At 33.6% G+C, this 16,813-nt stretch overlaps 1 pseudogene; it reads right to left on the reverse strand.

Moving 5' to 3' along the window:
• Positions 1-14,279: 14,279 nt before the first annotated feature.
• LOC116084194 lies at positions 14,280-15,030 on the reverse strand (annotated as a pseudogene).
• Between the last annotated feature and the right edge of the window lie 1,783 nt (positions 15,031-16,813).

The raw sequence follows: 16,813 nt of genomic DNA on the forward strand, positions 1-16,813 counted from the left end.
GAAAGACATAAATAGCAGCCTCAAAGAAAGAAATACAGGAGAACACACGCAAAGAGCTAGAAGCTCTTAAAGAGGAAACACAAAAATCCCTTAAAGAACTACAGGAAAACACAATCAAACAGGTGAAGGAAATGAGCAAAACCATTCAGAATCTAAAAATGGAAATAGAACCAATAAAGAAATCAGAAAGAGAGACAACCCCGAATATTAAAAGCAATAAGGGAAAAAAGGCAAGAAACATATAAAGGCAGGCCTATCAGAATTCTATGGCAGACTTCTCACCAGAGACTATGAAAGCTAGAAGATCCTGGGCAGATGTCATACAGACCCTACAAGAACACAAATGCCAGCCCAGGCTACTATACCCAGGAAAACTCTCAATTACCATAGATGGAGAAAACAAGATATTCCATGACAAAACAAAATTTACACAGTATCTTTCCACAAATCCAGCTCTACAAAGGATAATAGATCGAAAAACATCAACATAAGGAACAAAACTACACCTTAGAAGAAGCAAGAAGGTAATCTTTCAACAAATCCACACAAACCTAATTCCACCTTTTACAACAAAAACAACAGGAAGTGACAATTACTTCTTCTTAATATATTAATTTGAAAATTAATATGACTAACATATCCTAATTTAAGTCTGCCAATGAACTTCAAAATAATACTTTGAAATAGTCTATTCAGTGTGTCAGAAACCATTACTCAATTCACAGTTGAGCTTTCAGAACAATAAAGAACTCAACAGACCAAATTAATTTACAAATCTTATATGAGTGACTAACTCCAAGATTATATTCCAAAAATATATGCTTATTATATTTTAAAATACTTCTATTGCTCTCCAATTAATTGATTGTATAGTGGCCAAGGTAAGGTAATTTATATAAAATATTGCATATTGATATATTCTTTTGAGAAATGTTTTATGACATCATTATTATCAGACTTTAACAAGATTTCTTTAAATTTAGATTGTAATACTTTAAATGATGATGAAGCATAGGATTAAAAGAGATCCAGGGAAAAAAATCATAGTAGTTTCTCTTTCTTATAATTGTAATTTTTAACTATTTTTGAATTTAAGAATTCCCTAACTTCCTTTGCTATTGGACAAATCTAATATAAATCAAAGACATTTTATTGAGAAATAATGGATATGGCATTTTCGTGCAGGTACATTTGTTTCCATGGAAACATATAGCAAATATTCTTTGTGACACTTCTTTTAACAGAATGTGTTATGAATTATTTTAAAGTTACTTTGTGTGACTTAGATATTACATTACTAATAGAAATATACTATGGGACTTTAACTATAATAGATAACTATAGTGGGAAATAATGGAATCCTTTCTTACAGACAGTCTTTCAGGCTCACAAATGTGCCTTTAATTTAAGTTCTTTCTCTTTTTTCTTGAACTTCAGGAAGAGGAATAATTTTTAACAAGGAAATTCTACTCTGTTCTTCTGCTAACTCTTTAAGGCTGACTTAAGACCAGATTCAGTAGAGTGAGAAATCACCTCGTGACTCTTGAACTTTCATAAGCTAAATAAAATTGTTTGTAGTGATCCCTTGAAAACTTTATCTGACACTCAATACTAGTTGAAGTGGAAAAATCATGGCTCAAAATTCCATAATGCTGTAAAGAAGAAATTGGGTCACATTGGCCAGGGTTAGTGAGGGCATGATTGAAAAGCTGAACAGGAGTGAGATTTGACTCTGCTGAGATCTTGGTAAGCTGTTAGGTCAAAGTTGTGCTGACGAGGAGTTATACTCTGGAGCCAGGCAGGATTCAGCAACCATGCTGTGTGTGAATTTGGACAGAGAATATTTCTCAGACCGACTAATTGGAAACACTGGATCTAGGCACCTATAAATACTGTAAATGTGTATGGAATTTGCTAGTAATTAAAAAGGGGATTTATTCAATGAAATAAATTATCATTCATATAAGGAATTTGCTAAGTGATTGGAGAAAAAAAATAAGATAATATAAAAATTCTGAAATACCATTTACACACAAACACACATATATAGAGAGATATAGATATATAGGTATATAGATATATATTTTGTGTGGTAAAACCATGTAAAGATTTTGAGCTTATTCCCCATAAGACCATCCCCATTAAATGGTAACTTTCAAACCAGTCCTGTTTGTTTGTAACTTTTAAAAATCCTTTTCTAATACTAAATACTAATGTGTATTTAGTTAATGCAAGTTATAATGGGTAAAAATATATGCTTCCTACTTTTAAATCGATTCTTCAGTTACACAGTCATATGTACAAAAATAAACATGTATAAAAGACTTTATGTAATTATATATTGACATATGTCTACCATAAGGAAACCATAATAGCCAGACCATTCAACATGTGCTTTTTTCACAATATTTCCTTAGTTTTCTTTGCAGTCAGCACCTCTAGCTTTAGTCCCAGTGAAGTGCCAGTCTATTTTTGTTATTTTTAGCTTCTATGATTCTAACTTTGATCTATTTCAAGGCAATTTTTTACACAGTGTGGAGAAAGGGATGAGGTTTATTTTTAAATGTCATCCAGACCATGTTTTTCAATAACTCACCTAGGTGAATTTTGTCAGAAATTAAATTTTATATCCATGTGTCAATTTCAGCTCCTATTTTCTTTCATTTACCTATGTAACTATTTCATGGCAATTCTTTAGGGTTTTCATTATTGTAGATTTCATTTAAACTTGAAATAAAATAGTTTAAGTATTACGGCTTTCTCCCGAGTCTTCAAAAGTCAAATAAGTTTTATAAGATTGAGGTATACAAAGTTACACATTTTTCATTTTGATATACAATTCCATAGAATTTCAAATTTGTCAATATGATTCATAAATCTCTAAGAGAAAAATATTAAATAAAAATCTCTCAAAATTCTTCTATAAGACTCGTATTTTCAGCTCTGAATTTATTATAAAAATTTTGCCAATTTCTAAAGATCAGAAGGAACCCAGAGCAACTGATTCAGTTGAATCTAGAGATTGATGAGAATTTCCCTCTATTATTATTATTCCCTCTATTAAGAACACAGTGTCGCAGATTTTATGTAATGTGATGCAAACTGGTAAGGAGGATCATTTACATATTTACCACATTCAAGTTTAATTATCACTGTCTGGCAAAAAGGACAGAAAAATAATGTCTGAAAGGACAAAATAAATATTGAAATATTGAATTCAGTACCCTCACTCTTATTTTGAGCCTCCAAGTAAACATTGCCTGAGCGACATCTGTTCCTTCATGAAGATCTAGCCTTACTGCGCGAACTCACTGTGATACAATATGCTTCAAAGTACATGTTATGGATGACAGAAGGAATTATTTATAGATGAGTTTATATATCTGTGCGATTCTGTACATGGACTTTAATATCTATATTAAGATAGAATGCTTTGCTTCTGTGCTGCCAGATGATTTTTTTGAGACAGGCACCTTGTTATGAAGATGACATGATGACCAAAACATGATGGACAAATACAACTCACCCATGATGAATGTTTTGTTGTAGCTTGCAAGATTATGAAACTTAAGAAAGTTTGCCCAACTCAAATCAGTGAAATACTCATGATTTTTCAAAAAAGATCTACTATTTGCTTTATATTCTAATCTGTGACCATTTCAAATTGTTTTTCATTGTTTGTGTGTTTATCTGTCTGAAGACAGAGTCTTTCTATATAACCTTGGCCAAACTCATATTCATGATCTTCCTGTCTCAGCTTTTTTGATACATGATTGTAATATGCTACCATCCTCAGCTTGGGAACATATTATTACCTATTTTATGAGACATATACTGAGGTTTTTTAATTCTTTATGAATGCCTGATTAATGAGAAGAATGTGCTTTCACCATTGACTTGCCCTTTTATATGTCCAAACAATTATTTTATCATCATGGTATAGACCCATTTTTAGGCTGTTTACTTGGTCTATACTATAATCCCATCATTGCAACTCTACATGCATATTCATTACTTTGGTATTAAAACTGTCCTCAAGTTCAATTGTCTATGAAATACAGCTTTGTTCTTTTTGAACAAAATTGGTTTGGCCATTTGAATATTGGTTTTGCATATTCCTTACATACTTATGCTGTATTTAAGCATTTCTATAAGCAATTCCTTTGCTAGTTAAGATCATTAGTTATATTTCTAAAAATGGGAACTGAGCCAATACATTTATCCTAACCTACAAAATATAGCTCTCAATTCACTTAAGATTTATTTAATGTTTCAATGCTTTGCAGTTTTTGTTATATAGCACTGACATATCCATTTTACTAATAGCAAATCTATATCCATTATTCATGAGTATATATTCATTTTAATTTATCAATATATATTTGTATGAAGAGTTGTTCATGTTCTTCAGTGTTCATGTTCAGTTCAGATAACAATTTATGTGATAGTTTTTTTTTCCTTTTAATATATGGGTTCTGAAAAAATAAACCTTGCACGATCAGGTACAAGAGTAACCACCTTTATGTACTGTGAAATGTTTCAGTGGGATAATATTCATGTTTGTGAATGTTAAACTTCAAAGGAAATTTTTAATTTTTCATTAATAGTCCATGAAAATAAAACTAGTGGTTTGTATCCACCTTGCATAATTCTTAATTTACTATTTTGAGTCACAAGAGGCAGTAAATTTTCCAAAGACTTTAACCCTTTTTCAGAAGTAGGCCAAAATATTTAGACAATAAGACATTGTATGTCTTACTATACAATCTACAAACATTTTCATATTCTATTGTCTAGAGTATCAAACATGCCCTTGGAGAACAACAGTTACTGTGTATATAATGTCATAATTCCCAAATTAAGGAGATTATTATACTTACCATAATTTTGTTCTGTGTTATTTATTGTTGTTTGTTATGTGGTTGAAGGTAATTTATATTGGATGCCAGAAAGATAATATAAAATAAATAATTTGGAAAGTTAGAGAACTTCAAAGTTAAACTGTTTTTTAAAAGAAAAATGAAATATTAAAAGATAGGAAAAATATTTGCAAATGTATATCTAAGGGTGCATTTTATCTTTCTCTATGGTGAATTTTTATAAGTCAATAACAAATAACATTCAAATATAGTCTTTTAAAACATAACTGGATCAGATATACAGAGTGCAGAATGTTTGAATGATATATTAAATAACAACAATGAATTGTGGATTATGAAAACTAGTACATACATATTCTTATCCTGTTCTATTCTCAGAATGATACCCATTCTTGACAAATAATCCCTTTTTTATAGTTATGTCTTATTATTATAATTATTAGTAATAATAGTGGTATTGGTAGTGGTACTGGTATTGGTAGTTGTAGTAGTAATTATTTATTATTATTTTTCCCTTGAAGAGATGTCCACGAATTTGAAAGCACTAGCTGTTCTTGTAGTTGACAGTTTCCAGTACCATATGACAGCTTAAGATTATCTATAATTCCAGTTCTAGGGAATACAACATCCTTTTTGGCTCATTAGAACATGGTACACATATAGTATATAAATGTACATAGGCAAAACACAAATTTCCTGAAAATAAAAGTAAATAAAACATTTAAAAATATCTGAATTCAATATGTAATATACTACATTTAATATTCCTTTCTAAGTCTCATGTATTTTGCCTAAAATAAGTTCATATGAAAATGATAATTTAATGTTTTTATAAATGGCCAGATACTATTCCATATATCACATATATCACATGTTTTCTTTATCTATTCATCCTCATACAAAATAGCTTGATAGCATATCTTGATCATTATAATAAAAATAAGGTTGCACTTGCAGATATCTCTATTTTCTGTTGACATTAAATCCTTTGGATAATACCAAAGGACAACCATGTTGAAATCATATCTATCGTTTTCCATTTTATTACTAGTTAGTTAGTTGTGTGTGTATAAAAGTAAGTTTTATTCACCAGATGCAGTCGTCATCCCAGGGGTTTACTGCTGAAAAAACTCACCCTTTCTACTTTAATTTGAATACTGCCTTCCTGGTTCAACTCAGGTTTTTTGGCTCAAACTCTTCTCCAACCTGACTGATTTGAAGTGATTTCTAGTGGCTTCTGACTGAACTTCTCTGCTTGGTCTCATACTAACTCTGGCAATCTTTTCTAGTCCTCTGGATCCTTTTCATTCTCTTGCTCCTTCTGTTTTCATCTGCCTCCTGTCTCTAAAACTGACCTGGTAAAACTATTCTCTCTCTCTCTCTCTCTCTCTCTTTCTGTGTGTGTGTGTGTGTGTGTGTGTGTGTGAGTGTGTGTGTGTATGTGTGAGTGTATGTGTGTGTGTAACTTTCACCCTAATTTTTGAAGCAATTGTTTTAAAATATATTTTCATCATCAATGCAATGGGCCCCTTTTCCTTGTATTATTACAGTGCTTATTGTTTGCTCTCTTGACAGTAACCATCTCGATACAGTGAGATATAATGTCTGTAGTTTTAATTTATGTTTCATATATGGCTAAGGAATTTGAACATTTTTTCATATATGTATGGGCCATTTGTATATTTGGGAATTGATTGTTCCAATCATTACAATCACTTAGAAATTACGAATAAGAGGTTTGTTACAAGTGCCTGAGGCAATTATGAGGAAAATGGATGAAAATGGGGAAAGTTTAACCAGTCCTCCTAAATTATGATACACCTAGAATTTTAGTGTATTATTACACAGTTTTACAATTAGATATAATGGAATGCATTACATGTTTCCAAATACTGTAAGAGAGCTTAATACTACATTATAAAGAAGTATGTTTTGAAGTTTGCTATGTGGCTTAATAGTAAGGCATTTTTAAGTACTACTGGTTGTGATCCCTAGGATTATTCCCTCTGTTAAATATTTTGTAATACATGAGAGAATTGAAACAATTCACAGTATCCTTCTAAGAAGTTTATGTAACTGTGAAAAATTAAAACAATTGAGTATATGGGAACAAAAGCACTGCATGAATAAATCAGTAACTGGTAACTATTAATAACTATTAAATATACAATACCAATGTAATTAAACTTGTTAATTAACAACAGGTCTGGTGCATTAGTTATAGTTGTCTAAAATGCTACAATCACATTATAAAGTTGTTTACTGCTTCTAATGTATTTCTCAATTCATTTAACTATTCATTCATATATATGCTCATATAGTCATGTATGCTCATATATATACATATATATATACATATATATTTGTGTGCATGTGTGCTTGCATGCATGCATGCGTGTGTGTGTGTGTGTGTGTGTGTATTGCATAAAAAGTTATTTATTCAGGAATACTTCAAATTTCTTCTATCATGCTAAGAGTTATCTGCTAGTTGACTTTATATGTAGTAATAGCCCAGATTCAGAAAGACAAATGTCACATGTTCTGTCTCATCTGCAGTTCCTTTCTTCAAATATTCAGGTATGAGTACATAGCATAAAGTAACCACAGATATCAAGGAAGTAAAACTGGTGGTTGTAATAATGCCATAGGTGTAGGGAGATGGACACAGAGAGGAATGGTAGGATATCGGTGACATATGAATGTGATGGAGAAAAAATTAGGGAATACGCTTGAATTCATTTACACAGGGAAGAACTTTCTGAACAATATCCCACTATCATAGGGATTAAGATCAACAATTAATAACTGGATTTTCACAAGTTAAAAAGCTTCTGTACAGCAAAGAACACCATCTCTTGTGTGAAGATAGAGTCCACACCACCAGAAAATGCCTTTTGCAACTATGCCTCTGACAGGAGCGGTATCTAGAATATAAAAATAACTCAAAAAGTTAAACATCAAGGAAAAATACCTAAAACAGGACACAGAGCCGAACAAAATGTTATCAAAGATGAAATGCAAATAGATGAGAAATATTTTTAAAATGTTCAGCTTCTTTAGCTATCAGAGAAATTCCAATTAAAATTATTTTAAGATTTTATCTTACTACAGTCAAAATGATTTAAGTCACTAAAACAAATGACAGCAAACACACGTGATAATGAAAGGGAAAGAAAAATAATGTTACTCTACAGTCCACGACCTCTTTCATTCTTTTGGCATACACAGCACAGACCTGACAGTCAATACATTATAAGGTTTTAGCTGTTAGATGAAGTGCTTTTGTGGTAGATGAGATTCAAAACATCATCCCCAAACTAAATGTTGTCCTATGTAAGCATTTGTGTAGATTAAACAAAACTTCCTGGAAATATGCAAAATAACCGAAGTGACCTATTTTTTTCAATCAAATAAATACTATGTTTTTCTCTTCAGAAGTTAAAAACATTTAAAATTGTATGAACATATAAATACAGATTTATATATATTGCTGTTGTTAGATTACTGAAGAGTTGATTTATATAATGTTAATAACAATATTTCTTTTGTCACACTCTTACATTATTAGCTCTCTAAAACTGATTTGTCATGCATGAATTTGATTATCAAATTTAAAAAGAGGCATGATTGCCATGTCAAATTTATTTTTTAGATGGTATCATATATGTATAAGATAAATGCTACATGTTATAAAATGGAAAAAATTGCTATCTAAGAAGATTGGGAAAATTAATAAAATATGATTTCCCCCCCCAAAAAAATGTTTTAAGGTAATTAAGCTAAGGAGAATAGGTTTCCCTTAGAAATGAGTGCATATGGGCATGTCTTTCTCTATCTAGTCAGATTGAAAAAAATAGAGAATGGGTGAGATTAAGGCAGTAATTTAACTAAGTGAAGTAGATAGATTTCTAATATTTTCTTTTATGATTAAATTATTAATAAATATAAATACTTCCTATGTACTCTACTTACTTATAAAGTTTTTCAGGAAATATTTTCAGATGATCACATAATAGATTAAATCCACAATAATTGTGACTATATTGATGATAGCTACTATTTACTATGTTTGAAAGCAATTCTTCAGTGGATTTGAGTTAGGTTAATGACCAACATGATGATATGATCCAGAAACATTTTTATGTACAGAAAATGGGAGGCTTTTATCTTTAAAATTATTATTATTGTGAATGACAAATCCTGACAAGAAGCTGTGACTGGCTGTGAACAAAAAGGCCTGGAAGGTCTGTAGAGAATGATAGTCTGGAATCTCTGTACTGTGGAGACATTGTTATTCTATATGCCCAGAAGCTAGTTACTTTGTCCTGGGCTAGTTTCAGCTCCTAGAATAGCCACTTCTTGCCCCATGCTGCATTTGAACTACTATATCATGGTAAATAAAAACCTCTTAGAAGCTACGAACTGAGCAGAAGCCTAGCTTTTGCCAATGCAAGAAGAAAGAATGTTTTCAGACAATATTTAGGTAAATAGAAAAGCTTTCTCAATATTAGTATATCTGTCTTTCTGGTACGCCCACCAACATATAGTATTTTAAACTTTCATTGAGTTACTACTCTCTTGGTTTTGCAAACCAAAAATCCCTGGAAAACTTGAACCTGAAATTTTTGGTAATTTTAATCTGTTCCCAAGCTGTGGCTGTTCAAAGTAAGTACAGAATAGACTATGTCTTATTTTCTTTAGGATGATAATGATGGTTTTTAATGTCCAAACTACATACTAAAATGCATAAATGTTAGGATGGAATATTTTTTATTTTATGACAGTCTTGATTTAGAATTATTGAATTCTTTTTTAGCACTACAAGTTTAATCACCAGATTTTTTTCCTTACTTTGACATTTTTTTCAATTGATTTTGTGTCACAAATGTACAAATTTAGCATATTGATAAGATTGTTTATCTGTTTATTTTCCTCTTCTAGGCATGTTAATATTGTGAATCTGTTAAAATTATTGCCTACTTATTTGGGTAATTATATGTTATTTGAATGCTTATAGATAAGAATTTCACAATAGATGTTTCTGTAACTACTGCTAATAATTCACAGCCTTAGGTAATTTCCCCATCTATTGAAACTTGCAGTTACTACTAAATGGGTTTTAGTGTGAAATAAAGCCAAAGAAATGTTGACATTCTATTCTCTTTTACAATTCGTACATAGATATTACATAGGTTTGAAAGACTCAATATGAAGATTCAAAGATAATTTACTAAAAATATGATGGTGCGTTTTACATGAAAAACAATACTTATAATAATCATTCCTTCTACTGAGTATGCTGAAGTGGTGGTTTCAAGGAGCCTGCAGTAATCTCCTTCACTGAGTACAGTTCCATTTTTAATCATGCCCTTAAACGTTTATTGCATTCAGCATCTTTCCTTCAGTACTAATGGTTCCTTGATTTGGAAATTCATAGTTTTTTCTTTTACATTTCTGACAATATAGTTGGATTGGATAATAAAATTAAAATGATCTTAAAGAAGCATCTGGATTTGCAAGTACAGCATTTTTTTTTTTCCTGAAAAGATTGTTTGAGTTAGACGTTTAATTTTGACAAAGAAATCCGAAATGTAACTGTGAGAGAACTTGTGCTGTTGGGTCATATTTACGAAATGAGATTTTAATTATTATTTTTCCTGAATTACAGAAAAATGATCTTCCCTAAAGGTCACTGTTTGTGATGCAATTGTTACTTTTCATGTTCTAATGTACTTAATAATTGAACTTCTATTCACACTGTAATTTAACAATAGATAAATTGTCATTAAAATTTTATTATTGCAATATCTTCTTTCCTATGTGTACTATTTAAATTTCAAATTAAAGAATGTAGGATTAAAAATTCTGTATATGAAAATTTAGTCTCTCCCAGAGTTGGATGTCATTTTTAATATTTACACCATGGAAAGCTACTGAAAGAGACCAAGGGATAGAAATAATAAAGCAAAAGTCATATGGATGCTCTGATATCACTAAGCACTGTATAATAATTTTCCATAACCATTGTTAATTATTTAGAGCTACGTAGCTATCCACTGTTAAAATAGAATTGTGCCACAGGTGGAAAAAGTCCAACTGCAATCCTTTCACATCAGACTCTAATGCTCTTCACAGTAGAGAATCAATCCCTCACTAGATATTTGCATAATAGCTTTTCCTTTTAGTTGCCCAGTGCATTATTTCAGAATATCATTTCTATTCTATGATTTCCCTAGTTAAAAAAAAAAAACTTCTTATGTAAATATTTTGTAATTCAATAGTTTAAAGAACACTATCCAAGTTATTAGCTTGTGGGTTTTTTTTTCTTCTTCTTCTTCCTTTCTTTTATTGGATATTTTCCTTATTTACATGTCAAATGTTATCTGCTTTCCCAGTTTCCCCTCCAAAAACACACTATCACCTTCCCCCTCCCCCTGCTTCTATGCAGGTGCCCCCCCCACTCCTGCCTCTCCACCCTGGTATTCCCCTACACTGGGGAATCTAGCCTCCACAGGACTAAGGGCCTCTCCTCCCATTGATCACAGGACTAAGGGCCTCTTCTCCCATTGATGACTGACAAGACCATCCTCTACTACATATGTGGTGGGAGCCATGGGTTGCTTCATGTATACACTTTGGTTGGTGGTTTAGTCCCTGAAAGCTCTGGTGGGGTCAGGGCCAAACCCCTTCAGCTCCTTCAGTCCTTTCTATAACACCTTCATTGGGGACCCTGTGCTTAATCCAAAGGTTGGCTGGGAGCATCCACATCTGTATTTATCAGGCTCTGACAGAGCCTCTCAGAAGACAGCTATATCAGGCTCCTGTCAGCAAGTACTTACTGGCATCCACAATAGTGTCTGGGTTTAGTGACTGTATATGGGATGAATCCCCAGGTGGGGCAGTCTGAATGGTCTTTCCTTCAGTCTCTACTCCACACTTTGTCTCCACATCTCCTCCCCTGGGTATTTTGTTCCCCTTTCTAAGAAGGACCAAAAGCATCCACATTTTGTTCATTCTTCTTCTTGAGCTTCATGTGGTCTGTTAATTGTATCTTGGGTATTCTGAGCTTTTGGGCTAATATCCACTTATCAGTCAGTGCATTCCATCAGTGTTCCTTCCAGACTGGGTTACCTCACTCCAGATGATATTTTCTAGTTCCATCCATTTGCCTAAGAATTTCATAAAGTCATTGCTTTAATAGCTGAGTAGTACTGCATTGTGGAAATATACAACATTTTCTGTTTTCATTCCTCTGTTGAAAGACATCTGCCTTCTTTCCAGCTTCTGGCTATTATAAATAAGGCTGCTGTGAACATAGTGGAGCATGTGTTCTTGTTATATGTTAGAGCATCTTTTGGATATATGCCCAGGAGTGGTGTAGCTGGATCCTCAGGTACTGGGGTCCTGACAAGGTCCTTTCAGATTTCTTTTACTTCCTAAACAATGGTGTTCAAAGGACGGAAGGTTACCCTTTTGAATCCTCATCATTTATAAATTATGACTATCTATATGTCATTGTTCTATTATAATTGTTCCATTATGATGTTAAGATCAACACATTCTCCCACAACCTCCTAGAACTCTACAATTCAAAGTTGTCTTATCTTTTCCCATTATTCCATGGATTTCATTTGGCCATTTGTACAGTCTGAGCTCATGGGGAAAGACAGGGTTCTCTATTCAACACCTGTGATATAATTAATAAAATGAGAAATTTTCCAAAATGAATACCAGGCATTTTAAGTATCACAGCATGGATACAAGGGAGTTTGTTGATTATCATTTTTGTGAATGACTGCTTTTGTTTTCACTGGGTGATGATAGAAAAAAGCAGCAATTTATGATCCTTTATTCCAAGAACAGTAAAGAAGAAAATAAGTAAAATAAGGCATGAAGATACATGCTTGTTCTGTTAACCTGAGGGCATTGAAAATCCTGGTGAATTGTAATTATTAAAATCTATTTGGACCTGAATGAGGACAAATACTAAGGGGATTTGGTAGTTCTGTCATTTTCAGATTTTCTAATTCCTATGACTAAACTCTGCTATAGTAAATATTTTGTATAATTCAAACCCGTCTCTTTCTCTCTTTCTCTCTCTTTCTATACATATGTATATTACTAGATATAATACTATGTATATGATATAGTATATGAATAACTATTACATATAATGCATATATATTATATTTTCATACATATATATCATTACACACATATAATATATATTTTATATATACAGATATAGGTATAAAATCTCTCATTTATCTACCAATGTCTATTTAAGCTGATACTATATCATATCTATTATAAATACTATGGTGATGGGTATGGTTATAGAAATACTCCCATTAAGCAGGTAAGTCACAGCTACTCTATGGTGTTTTTAATTTCAGTTCTGGCTTGATTTTCTTAGTGTCTGTTCTGGTTTACATAGCCACTAGCATTATATTAGGGATGCTCAAATATAAAGGCACATTTTATATTTGACAAAGCTGAGATATTGTTTTTCTTAAAGCATACTTCTTTTTTCCATTTTTTATTGGTTATTTTATTTATTGACATTTCAAATACTTTCCCCCTTCCCAGTTTTCCCTCTACAAGCCCCTTATCTCCCCCTTTCCGTGGCTCTCTGGGGGTACTTCCTCCAACCCCCCACCCTCCACTCCTCTTAAAACATATTTAAACATTGATTGTCTACTTTACATTATTTTAGTGCTAATAGTACTTGGGTTAGTTAGTTTCAATTGTTGTGAAGTGATACCATGGCCCCAGAAACTTTTATAAAGGAAAGAATTTAGTTGGGGCTGCTTTACAGTTCAGAGGTTTAGACCATTGCTGTCATGGCTAGAAACACAGAAGCAAGCAGGAAGACAAGGTATTGGACAGGTAGCTGAAATTTTTACATCCTGCAAGGAAGAGAGCACAAAAAAGAAGACACTGGATCTGGCCCGATCACTTGGAAACCGGAAGCTCCTGCCCAGTGACACACTTCCTGTAACAAGGCCGCCTATACTCCAACAAGGCCACACTTCCTAATAGTACCACTCCCTAAACATTTAAATGTAAGTCTATGGAGACCATTCTTCTTCAGACCAACACAGTACAATTATCATATGAATTACTTAAGCAGATTAGCATGAGCGACATTAGCAAACATAATAATTTTAAATATTTTTTCCTTTGTTTTGTTTTGGTTACCTGTATATCAAAAACATCCCAATATAAATAAGGGAGGGAAGAAGAAAGATGTATCTGCCCTTTAGTGTAGAGAAATGGGAGTGAGAGATGGAAATCTTCTTAAGGAGAGGTAAGGAATTGACATAAAAGGCTTAAAATAATGTCTATAAAAATCTCAAGGAGTCTCCACAGCCTCAAGGGAAGGCAGAGGCTGCAGGTTCATGTTCTCCACTCAGTGTCCAGAAATTGGGGGAGACAGTCACGCTTTTCACTCCTGGTCACCTTTCTGCTTGTGAGGAGAGAGTGCTGCAGGGTTCAGAAGGCAGAGATTCACTTACGTGGGTTAAAGGTCAGCATTTCCAGCATCACCAACATCAGCAGCTCTCCAGATTCCTCCATCTCCAGCACCAGCAACTGCACTGGCTGGAAGGACTTATTGGGGCGAAGGCTCCTTGGGGTAGAGAGACCTATCTCTCAAGGCCAATCGCCTTCTGGAGGCAAACCAAGGAGATGGAAGATTTTGCCTAACTGGTTCAGGTTCAGTTTCCACAGGAGAGACACTTCTGAGAGAACATTTCTGAAAAGATACAGGCAACACTCCCCATGTCCATGGCATACATATCACATGAAGATGGCAGAAGAACTTCAGGAGCCTGGTACCAGAGCTTAACAGCCACAGGTGTGAGGGCCATCTTGTAGCTGTAGATTCTGGCCTGGCCAAACTCAGACAGCTTGACTGTTCCTTTACTTGTCACTAAAATGTTCTCTGGCTTCAGGGCTCAGGTAAACAATGTACTTTTCATGAAGAAAATCTAGGTTTCTTAGAAACTGACATCAAATTCTTGATGGTCTCAAGTGGCAATCATGATAGGGGTGCTTTGTCCCTAGGTCGTGATCCATACATATGCTCAAACACTAGGGTGACCTTGATGTCTTCATCAATTCTAGAAGTAGCACAGACATCCATCAGCCTTACACCTGGCCAAGAGCTGTGGTGGTGGCCCATTATCTGCATTTGGGAGCAGGTTCCCGTAGAGCCACACACCTGGAATGGGTCTGGGTAGACAGATGCTTCGGGCCGGACCATAGACACAGGTAGCGAACTAGAGAGGCACCTTCCCCCAACCCTTACCATGTGACCAGCAACCAGGAAGGCATGTAGAAACCCAGAGGGCCATATTTAAAGATCTTTTAAACTGCTTTTAATATTTTTTTAGTTTAAATTATTTAAACATTGTCAAATATATCTTCCACATTTTTTCTTTTAACTTTTATGCTCAAGAGTATGTCTGATACTTGAAATTTTAAAATTATAATTTCTGTAATTAATTGTTGTAAAAGCTATACAACATAGCTTTTATTCATTTTGACAATTTTTTTTTTCACTCAGTCCTTGTTTTCTTTCTATCGCTATGATAAAACATCAGGATTCCAGAGACCTATGTCAAAATCAAAAACTACTAGTCTAATAAATAAAGTAACAATAATAGGACTCCTTATGATATTCTGATATCATAGGTCTGATATCAGTGCCTTACTCAACCTACATCCAAGAAGCATCCCCCAGCATCAAATGATAACTAAGACAGAGAGCCACTGCTAGACATTATACAAAGGGTGAGATCTGGGAATACACAGCTCTAAAGGGGGTGTCATTGTCAAATTCCTCCTCTCTGATCTGATGGAATCCTGTGAAAGAGGACTTAGAAAGAGTGTAAGAGACAGAGAAGATGGGGGACACCAGAAGAAGCAAAGCCTCTTAATCAACTAAACAAAAACACATATGAACTCACAGAGACTGATGCGGCAAGCAAGATCCTACACAGGTCTGCACCAGATCCTCTGTATATATGATAGCTTAGAGTTTAGTACTTTTACAGAATTCCTGAACATGTGAGTGAGTGGGTCTCTGATACTTTTGACTCGTCTTGGAGTTCTTTTTAACCTGATGGTTTGACTTGTCTAACTTCAATGTCAACAGTTTTGTTTTAACTTATGTTTTACTGTGTTGTGCTGGGTTGTTAGCCTTTAGAAGTTTGTTCTTTTCTAATGAGAGACAGAAAAGAAGTCTATCCATATGCGAGCAGAATTGGAAGGAAGCTGGCAGGAGTAGAAGGAGGGGAAATGTAATCAGGGTATATTAAAAATAAAGAAAAATCACAATCAAAAGAACTTTTGCAGGAAAGGATTTATTTCAACTTACAGGTTTTAGTTTAGCATGAAGGGACATCAGGGACAGAACTTGAGGCAGGAAGTGAAGCACAAGCCACAAAGAAACACTGCTTACCAAAATGATTTGAGTGGCTTCCTCAGCCTGATTTCTTGTAAGACAAATGACCAGTTCTCCAGGATAGTATTTACCACACCATGTTCTGGAACCTCTCACATAAATCATTAGTCCAACAAATACTCCGTAGACTTGCCTACAGGTCAGTCTAATGGAGGCATTTCTCTAACTGAATTCACTCATTCAGGAGGATCCTGATTTATGTGAAATAAACAAAAATTATCTAGGAAATTCTCTTCTCAACAAAAGCAATCCGATCTCATTATATTGGGACATTTCTTTTTAGATTCAAATATAATTGTAACTTACTTTAGATGATTTGTTAGGTGATGACTATCAGCTATTAAGGATATGTTGAGGCAGGCAGAGGGGACTCAGCAGTTAAGAAAACAAACTGTTGATCAGAAATGATAAAGGAGACATAACAACAGACACTGATGAAATCCAGAAAATCATGAGAACCTAC

This window comes from Mastomys coucha, unplaced genomic scaffold, assembly GCF_008632895.1.
Source record: "Mastomys coucha isolate ucsf_1 unplaced genomic scaffold, UCSF_Mcou_1 pScaffold9, whole genome shotgun sequence".
Taxonomy (NCBI): domain Eukaryota; kingdom Metazoa; phylum Chordata; class Mammalia; order Rodentia; family Muridae; genus Mastomys; species Mastomys coucha.